This window comes from Arachis ipaensis, chromosome B09 (assembly GCF_000816755.2).
Source record: "Arachis ipaensis cultivar K30076 chromosome B09, Araip1.1, whole genome shotgun sequence".
NCBI classification, from domain to species: domain Eukaryota; kingdom Viridiplantae; phylum Streptophyta; class Magnoliopsida; order Fabales; family Fabaceae; genus Arachis; species Arachis ipaensis.
In genome coordinates, this window is record NC_029793.2 from 20,056,434 (window position 1) to 20,066,693 (window position 10,260).

The window sequence follows — 10,260 nt, forward strand, 5'->3', positions numbered from 1 at the left end:
TGAACCTCCATGGGAAAGTCAGGTTATAGAACCTCCTTCCAAGGCGATTGAAATTGATGCTGAGGAGGGTGTACAACCTCCAAGGCATATCATGGTTAAGGACTTGGAAGAGGTCGATCAAGAGATGGAGATTAAAGAAGAAGAATCACAGCCTCCCATGCCCTTGGAAAGCAGTGAAGAGGAGATTGAATTGAAAGAAAGCTACCATGAGGAAGAGGTTGAAATTGAAGAAGCTTACAAGGAGGTGGAAGTTGTTAGAGAAGAGCACAAGGGAGTGGAGCTTGCAAGTTCATTAGAAACACCTCTCCCAAGGCCATTACCGTCCAACACAACGTTCAAGTGGGTAAAATTCTTATCCTTGACCTTTACCTTCCCACTTGAATATGGGCTACTGGAGACGGATGGTCAACTTAGAGCTCTTTGTGGCATTAAGAGTAAGAGGAAGATGGTCAGTGGTAAGAATTGTCCTGCAAGGTTCATTATGGTTGGAAGCTTTAAGTTTAAACACAAAGGTTGGTATAAAGCTCAACTGAATGGGTCTAGGAAGCTATTTGGATGTCTCAGTGAGAATTTCAATTGCGTGCCACCCGGATGGAATCATGATGATCAATACAAAGACGGATGCAAAGGCAAGGTCTGGGACCCCGGAATTCAGTCTAGAAATCAATACTCTTGGGGCCTTGTCACTTGTTTTACTTTGCTTGAAGGCTTTCTGCGCCTAGTTTGGGATCCCGGAGGCCATTGGAATTACAAACATTGGTAGAGATTCCTGGATGAGTTCAAGCACAAGCCGCCATGACAAGGAGCTCACCAAATGTCCAACTTAAGGACTTTAACTAAAAGTGCTAGGTGGGAGATAACCCACCATGGTATAATCGTTCCTTTCTCAATTTCAATTTTATTTCATTTTTTTAGTTTTTCGTTTTATTTTATTCTATTTTTATTGAACCTGGATTTATTCATAACATCCACATCTGCATTTTACATTCTGCATACTGCATATTGCATATAAAAAAAAAGCACGCACGCGACGCGGCAGCGTCGCTGACGCGTCCGTGTCACCAGTGCATTGGGGAGAAAAGAAATCGAACAGAAAGTCACGCGAGAGCGTGGCTGGAGGCGTGCCTTTGGCACAATTTGACCCACGTGACCGCGTCGCTGACGCGTCCGCGTCACTTACGCGGACGCGTGACCTGGAAATCGACGTGAAAATGGTGTATAGCCGAAAGTTGTGCTGGAGTAGGGCTGGACTGGTGCTAAACGCACAAGCCCTACGACGCGACCGCGTGCCCCACGCGTCTGCGTCATAGCCCAGTATTGGCCACCCACGCGACCGCGTCTACCACGCGATCGCGTCACCCAAAATTTTGGCACTAATGAGTTTTTTAACAGAAAGTTGTGCGATCGTGAGGCTGCCCTCGCGCCAGTAGCACAAAAACGAGTCACGCGACCGCGTCAATCCGATTCAGCACAATTCGCGCGAACGCGTCACCCACGCGTCCGCGTCGCTTGTGCCGCACAGCTTATCTAAATTAGCCAAAAATATCTTATCTTTTCTTCCCCAATCCTAATTTTTCTTATCCTTTCTTACTTTCTTCTTCTTCATATTTTTAACTTCTCATCCCTCTTCACTTCCATTCTATTTCATTTAATTTATTTGCATATTTTCATTCATTGCATTATTGGTGTTAGAAATTTATTTGGATTATTAAGGGAATTGTTTGACAATTATATATTAATTTTATAGGGTTGCTTGCATATTCAATTTAATACTTTCAATAGCTTATTTACCATGCATGCTATGTGTTTGTGAAAAAGCCCGTATGGCAATGTGCACTATTTTTTGATTTCTTTCTATCTACTACTCTAAATGCTTGCTTTTCACAAAACCCTTTTCACTATTAATTAAATATAATTGTTATTACAAACATGTTGTTAGACTTGGTAATCTAACTTGGACATTGAATGCTTGATCTATGCTACTCATGCCTTTGCCAGCATGCTAATAAACATCTTGCATTTAATTGTCATCATATGCACTTACTATATTTTTATTAATGATTTTTCACATGTAGTCATGACAATGTGTTAACATCATTCATCTTTTAATGTGCATTGATTACCACCTTTCCCACTCTCTTCCTTGCTCGAACCCTTAGCTTTAAAAGTTACTTTCTTTTTCCCTTTTCAGGATGACCACTAAGAAGGATAAAGAGAAAGCTACTCCCAAACCACCAGCAAGGAAATGAACAAAAAGAACCCCAGCTGAGGAACCACAACCCGTCCACTTGTACATCTCAGTATGCACCGAGGACGGTGAAATCTTTAAGTGTGGGGAGGTCGATACCAATCTCCATGGGTTAGTTACTCTTCTATCTCAACACCAATGGTTTATTTTCCTTGTTAGTTGTTGCATTTACATATTTGATTGCATATTTGTTTGATTTTGTGCATATTTTACCACTTGGTTGAAGTAATATTTTCTTTTTCAAGAAACCTTTTAGAGCATTTCACCAATTTGAATAAAATTTAATGTTAAACTTGTTTGAAGAAATATTATACTGGAACATGGTTTAGAGCTTGAACACACAAAACCTGTGAGATTTTGAGCCTATTTGATTGGTTGCATTTTATCAACCAAAATTCTGTTTTAGTGTGTATTTTTCTCTCTAAAATTGTGATTTTTGTCTTGCTTAATTCTATATTTCCATTATTTGATGTATGTATGCACTTATATGATTGAGGCCTTATTTCACTGAACTTACATACCCATATGGCCTTAACCTTTCATTATCCCTTGCAAACCAATTTTGAGCCTATTTTATCCCTTTATTCTTTACTTTAGCTCATTGCTAACTCTAAGCGAAAAACAATAATGTCTTTAATTTGAATCATTGGTTAGCTTAGACTAGTGAGAGTGCTCATGAATTAAGTGTGGGAAAAAGTGGGTTTGAAAATGCTTGGTTTAAGAATTGGGTGTTATATATCTTTATGAAAATGTGAAAGAAATGTTTAGGACATGTTCATGCATTCAATAAATTAATCATATGCATTGAGAAAAAAAAATAATAATATATAAATAATAAAGAAAAAAAAGAGAGAAAAAGAAAAGAAAAAAGAGCAAATAAGAAAAAGGGGACAAAATGCCCCAAAGCAAATGGTGAAAGCAATGCATATGTACTGTACTTGAAATCAGAATGCATGAATATGTGGAAAGCATAGTAAATGGGTAGTTAGATGTTGTATTATGATTACATGAATTGTCCAAGTTAGGTGGAAAGTTTAAGTTAATTAAGGATTCAGATTTTAGTCCACTTGGCCAAATACAATCCTACCTTGACCCTAACCCCATTACAACCCTTAAAAGACCTCTTGATATATGTATTTGTGCATCAAATTTATGTTGATTGTTAGATGAAGAGCAAGCCTTAGAAAGCAAGGTTAGTAGAGAATTGAGAGAGTCGAACCTTAAACACATGAGTGATTAGAGTGTATACACTTCTAGTGAGGGTTCGATGCTCGATTCCTTGTTCCCTGCTTTCATGAGCTATCTTCTTACAAGTCTGCTTGTCTTCTATTGTATAATTTGAATTAGTGAAATCTAATTTACGTTTGTCTTGAAGAGCTTATTTACTTTTAACTAAGTAGGTAGAAACATTTTGCATGTAGTTGCATTCATAGGGTGCATTTCATATTAATTTACCATTCATCTTCACTCTCTTTATAGATTCTCTTGAGCTTAGCATGAGGACATGCTAATGTTTAAGTGTGGGGAGGTTGATAAACCACTATTTTATGGTTTATCTTGTGCTCAAGTGAGTAGTTTTTATCAACTCTTTACCCACTTATTCATACTATTCGCATATTTTACATTCTCCTTCCTGATTTTGTGCTATGATTGAAAACATGCTTCTTTGGCCTTTATATTGCTAATATTAATCCTCTCTTATCACCATTAGATGTCTTGATATGTGTGTTAAGTGATTTCAGAGATTACAGGGCAAGAATGGCTTGGAGGATGGAAAGGAAGCATGTAAAAGTGAAAGGAATACAAGAAGTTGAAGGAACTGCAAAGCTGTCAGCCTGACCCTCTCGCACTAAAATGACCATAACTTGAGCTACAGATGTCCAAATGACGCGGTTTCAGTTGCGTTGGAAAGCTAACATCTAGGGTTTCGATTTAATATATAATATGCCATAGTTTCCCTGACGCTAAGTGACGCGAACGCGCGCTCCACGCAGACGCGTCGCAGTGACGAAAATCAGCATGGCAGATTCCTTCTCCAGCGATTTTTGGGCTATTTTTGACCCAGTTTGTGGCCCAGAAAACATAGATTAGAGGCTATAAAGTGGGAAAATACATCTATTCATGAAAAAAGCTTTCATATTCACAATTATTAGGATTTAGATGTAGTTTCTAGAGAGAGAGGTTCTCTCCTCTCTCTTAGGATTTAGGATTTTAGGATTTCTATTAGTTTAGTTCAATTCATCTTCATTCCAGGTTCTATATTCCTTCAATATTTATTTTCTACTTTTATTTACTCTAATACTTTTATTTGTATTTGATTTATGTTACCCAATTGGCTTATGAACCTTTCCATGTTATGACTTGAATTTATGTTTAGACGTAATTTGATGTGTTTCAGATTTATGATTGCTTTATTTACATGAATGCTTTTAAATTAATTTAGAATTTTCCCTTTTGGCTTTGGTTAAATAATTGGTGACGCTTGAGTTATCAAACTCAAGGTGTTGACTGAAAATTGGAATTCTGCAAGAATTAATTCGAGATCCAATAACTCTATCTTTTCCTAAGGAGAGACTAGAACTTGAGGAATCAGAATTAATTCATCCACTTAACTTACCTTCATAGTTAGAGGTTAACAAAGTGGGAGAGAAATCCAATTCTCATCACAATTGATAAGGATAACTAGGATAGGACTTCCAGTTCTTATACCTTGCCATGAGTTTATTTTATTATTATTATTTTATTTTTCTTATCATTTAACATACTTCTCCCTTACTTTCAAAATCCTAAATTTACAAGACTCATAACCAATAATAAGAACATACTTTCCTGCAATTTCTTGAGAAGATGACCCGAGATTTAAATACTTCGGTTATCAATTTTAAAGGGGTTTGTTACTTGTGACAACCAAAACATTTGTATGAAAGGACTTTTGTTGGTTTAGAAACTATACTTGCAACGAGGATTTATCTGCGAATTTCTAGACCACGCAAAAGTTCCTCTCATCAGTCATAGAACGATACCCTCTAATAAGAACCACTCTAAAGAAGAATAATATGGTTCACTATACGATGGAGCTGAGCCCGATGATAACCCAAAGCTTTGTGAGTTGGTGTGAGGCTATCAATTAGAGAGATATTTTCACACACAACAGCTAGAGCATCTCTATAGGAAACACCTAACCCTTCATCCCATTACCAGAGGTATAAGCACATGCACCAACATCAATATATTTTAGAGCATCACTTATGGTTTCCTCATTCAAAACAAGGTCATGACCTTTCACATATGAGTAAATGCTGCCCTCATGGTAGGTCATATTTGCATAGAATTCTTTAACTAAGACTGGGTAGACAGTTTTTTTATTTTGAAAATATATTTTCAGTCTAGAAATTGAAGATTATCAGCAAAAATAAAACCTTTCTTTTTTAGGGTTGGTAAATCAGCAAGAAAAGTAGGACGGATGGTATAGTAAATAACAACACCATCATAGAAATCATTATTCATGGTAGATCGAAAACGGTGAGGGTTGTAGTTATAGTAAGAGGTCATGAATTGTGCTTTGTGTTCAAAAGGGTCAATGGAAGGCTCTTGAACAGATTTGAGAGGGAGATGAGGGTTACCTCTTTGAAAACGCTAAGGTGATGACCTTGGCCTAGGTCGCGATCGTTCAGGCGCTAGCTCCTCAGCTGCTGGTCACTTTTCCTTCAAAGTGCTTGGTTTTGAGGGAGCACTTGGTGGAGTCGTCAGCTTGGAAGAGGAGGGATACCTTGGAGTGGTTTTGGTGCATACCATTGGATCAGTGCGAGGAGGAGAAGCGGGAGGAGATGGTGAAGGTGTGAAGGTTTGGTCTTTGGAGCTAGGAGAAGTTCTAGGTTTTTCAGGAAATTTGAGAATTTTGGCTCTTGGACTCTTTTGAATCACGGTTTTCTTCTTTATTGGTGTGGACAAAAATTTCGAAAAAACAAAGCACTAATGATAGTGGAAAAGAAACGAAGAGGTGGTGGAAGGAGTTATGAAGAGAGATGTTTGGTAACTGCAGCAAGAAAAAAAAATTTCTTGAAAACATGCAACTGCACCACATATGACAAGACCTTAAAAAGACTTGACATCATAAAGCATGATTTGATTTTATAAAAAAAAATACTAGGTAAAATAAAATTGATAAAATAAAACCTTTTTTACTAAAGGACAAAATACAAATTCACACATGGATGATGTAACACTCATTGGGCCTAGAGATGATATAGTTTAAGGAAACATATTGGACCACAATAACCCTGAACTGAAGGGTTAGCCCAAAAGATTCAGAACGTGCAGTTGAGCCCAGAAAATAATATTCAGGATTATGGTTCTTCATTTGTCCAAAATTGTCTCATCCCAACCTGAGAGACAAAAACTTCAACAAACACATCAACAAGGCATAAATAATGAATCATGACTTAGGATTCCTAGATTCGTCCTGAGATTGCAAAATTTATCTTCAGCTAGAGGTTTGGTGAAAATATCTACTAATTGATCCTTTGATTTAACAAATTGAATGCTAATATTCCCTTTTTGAACATGTTCCCTTATTGAGTGAAATCTCACCTCAATATGTTTAGTCCTAGAGTGCAAAACTGGATTTTTGGAAATATTTATAGCACTTATATTGTCACACAACAAGGAAATATTTTCAGCATTTAATTTGTAATCAGCAAGTTGAGTTTTCAACCAAATAAGCTGAGAACAGCAAGAGGATGTAGCAATATACTCAACCTCTGTAGAGGATAATGCCACTGTAAATTACTTCTTACTTGACCATATATTTAAGGACTTCCCAAGAAAACAGCATATGCTTGATGTGCTTCTTCTATCCACTCTATCTTCGGCAAAGTCTGCATCACAGTAACCAACTACAGAAAACTCGTTAGTCTTAGGATACTATAAACCAAAATTGGATGTACCATGAACATATTAATAATCATTTTAACTGCAGAAAGATGTTATTCTTTTGGTTTTGATTGGAATCTTAAACACATTCCAATGCTTTGCACAATATCGGGTCTAGAGGAAGTTAGGTACATAAGAGATCCAATCATTCCTCTATACTTAGTCTCATCAACATCTTTCTCAATTTCACCTTTTCTAACATTGAGTTAGGGTACATTGGTGTTCCCATGGGTTTGGCATTTTTCATACCAAATTTCTTAACTAATTCCTTGGCATACTTCTCTTGATGGATAAAAATATCATTTTCAGTTTGCTTTATTTGAAGCCCAAGGAAGAAGTTAAGTTCACCCATCATACTCATGTTAAATTCACTTGTCATGAGTTTTCTAAATTCAGTACAAAGGGTCTCATTAGTTGATCCAAATATAATGTCATCAACATAAATTTAGACTAAAATAAAATAATTATTAGAATTTTTAATAATAGAGTAGTGTCTGTGGTGCCTCTTTGATAAAGGGGGGATTGAATCTATAGTCTTCTTTTACTTTAATAAACAAATCCTTTGTTACACAACTTAAACTTGATTTCTGTTTGAACTGTGCAGCGAAAAATTTAAGAGATAATTTCTTTCTGTCTCATAAATATCAAAAAATATAACAGAGAGAGAAAGGAAGAAGTTGATACATGTATCTTGGTTCAGTTGCCTTGTGCAATGCAACCTACATCTAGTCTCCACCACAACAGTGGTGGAATTTTCACTATAGTCAAAGTATTATATACACCAATTTCATAGGATTCACATAATCCTATTTGGGCTCCCAAGTTTCTTCTTAAACTTGACTTGGTTATACTAATACCTAAACTCTTTACACTAAGTGCTTACTCAACTAGCAAGGGGTACCTCACAGGTACTTGACATAAGACAGAAAATTACAATCAAAGTAAATCAGAATCCACTCTTGACTTTTCTCTCAAGTGTTTCACTCTGCCTTTTTCACTCCTAGGATTTTTCTCAATGTCTTTCTCTCAGCCTTTTATCTCTCAAAGATAATATAGAAAGATATACATTGAAACTGAAAGACAAAATTGTAAAACATGAAGGAGATTGATACATAACAGCTTAAACATTATGACCTGAACCCAACAATAGAACTCAATACTTCATTCTTCATCTTGGCAGAGTGCTCCCTTTAGTGTAGGTGTAATACTTCCAAGACTTCAAACTCAATAGTGAGATTTCACACACAACTCTCTATTTGGGTTCTCTCTCCTTGCCTGACTCAGAAACAATTTTTTTTTCTTTTTGTACCTCTTGCAAAGTCACATTTCTGGATTTCTTCTAAGTCAACTCTTTGAACTATATGCCTCCTAAACTTGTCATCTCCCTTTCTTCAATTAACCCCAAAATTAGAGATTTCAAAGCTGGTCCTTTTGCTTGACCGAAGACCTCAGAGCAGCAAAAGAAAATTTTTCAGTGGTAAACCCAAATCCGAACCCTTGAGATAGTGCTTTGTCCCCAGGAAATATTTTGAGCCTTTGATTCACAGCAATGATTATCAGAAATCACTTTCTCCATTTATCCCAAATTGGCATTGCAGAAATTTGAAGAAGGAATAAAGAAAATAAATTGCATGCAAATAGAAATAAATCACCTTTATCCTCTAGGGCGATTAGTCATTTGCTTTTTGTGATTTTACCTTTCTCTTTCTTTCTTCTCTGGTGAATGAACCAGGAAGAAGCTTTCTCTCTTTCTTCATGAGTTTGACCAAACAAGCAATGTAAACGTTGGCTTCGGATGGCTTCAACTTGAATGAGTAACTTGGGCTTGGATTGGCTTCTTTTCATTCAGCCCGATTGATTTCTTTGTCACACAATATTTGGGCTTTGTTTGTGAATTTTTCACACTTTAGCAGCTTCTGTTTCTTTGTTCCATTTGTTTGGACTGCTACTATTTTATTTCTTTGGTCTGCAATACTTAGCAAAAGCTGATCAAATAAATAATTGGGTATTTAACCTAACAAATTGATGTTTGTCATCATCATTAAACTAATTGCATTCTTATCTCAACAAGATCCATTGGGATACGACGGGGTTACCACTATTAATAACCACTCGACCCCTGTCACTCTTGTTCGAATTAACATATAGTCTACCTCAGAGTTTTTTGAGGGAGTATGATACCGAATTCTCAAATCTAATGACCTCCTTCTCTGGGTGATACAGAAGAAAGAAGATAAACAAAAAGATAAGAATTTAAATTGAATAAGAAAAATATAATGAAATTAAAATAGAAAATAAAAGGGATAGATTGAAATTGAATACAAAGAGAATCACTCTACTTTCTATCCAATTTATTGATGCAACAAAAAAGGGACTCCTCAACCTAACTTGTACACACTATAGTTTGGGAATTGAATTGAAGGGACTCCTCAACCTTCTTCCTAATTCTTCAATGCAACAAGAGAGGGACTCACTCAACTATACTTATCCACATCATGGTTTCATCATGAAACCAAAAAGGAGTTTCACACCTCTAATTATTAAATACTATAACTACAATAGATTAGGAGGTATATATAACCTCTCATTAGGTTAAAACAAAGAAAATCCTAAAGTCCACAAACATAAAGTCCAATCTAGTAACTAAATAAACATAAATCAAAATACATCAAAATAAACTAATAAGTTTTAAATAATATTTGATCTCTTCATATCACGAACATTTGAAACCTGTATCATTGGGTCAGAATAGTATGTTGTGCCAACATGGGTAGGGGGACTTCACTTTGGTTACATGACTGTGATTAACCTGGATCCATCGCCATGAATCCAAGCAGCTGGCTGAACGATGTTGGGTCCCCTATTTTCAATTATGATACACCCCAATATTATTAATGCAGTGGATATGACTATATGAAATGCGATGTGAAATAGATTTTGGAGCATATGGAAATGCAAACTATTGAGGTGGCTCTTGCAGTGGTGTTGGCTGTAGGGGTTGTTACGGTTGTGGCTCTGGCTAAGGTGGCTGATTCACCACAATATTTTCTTTTTGATTTTTTTTTTTTTTTTTTTCCCAC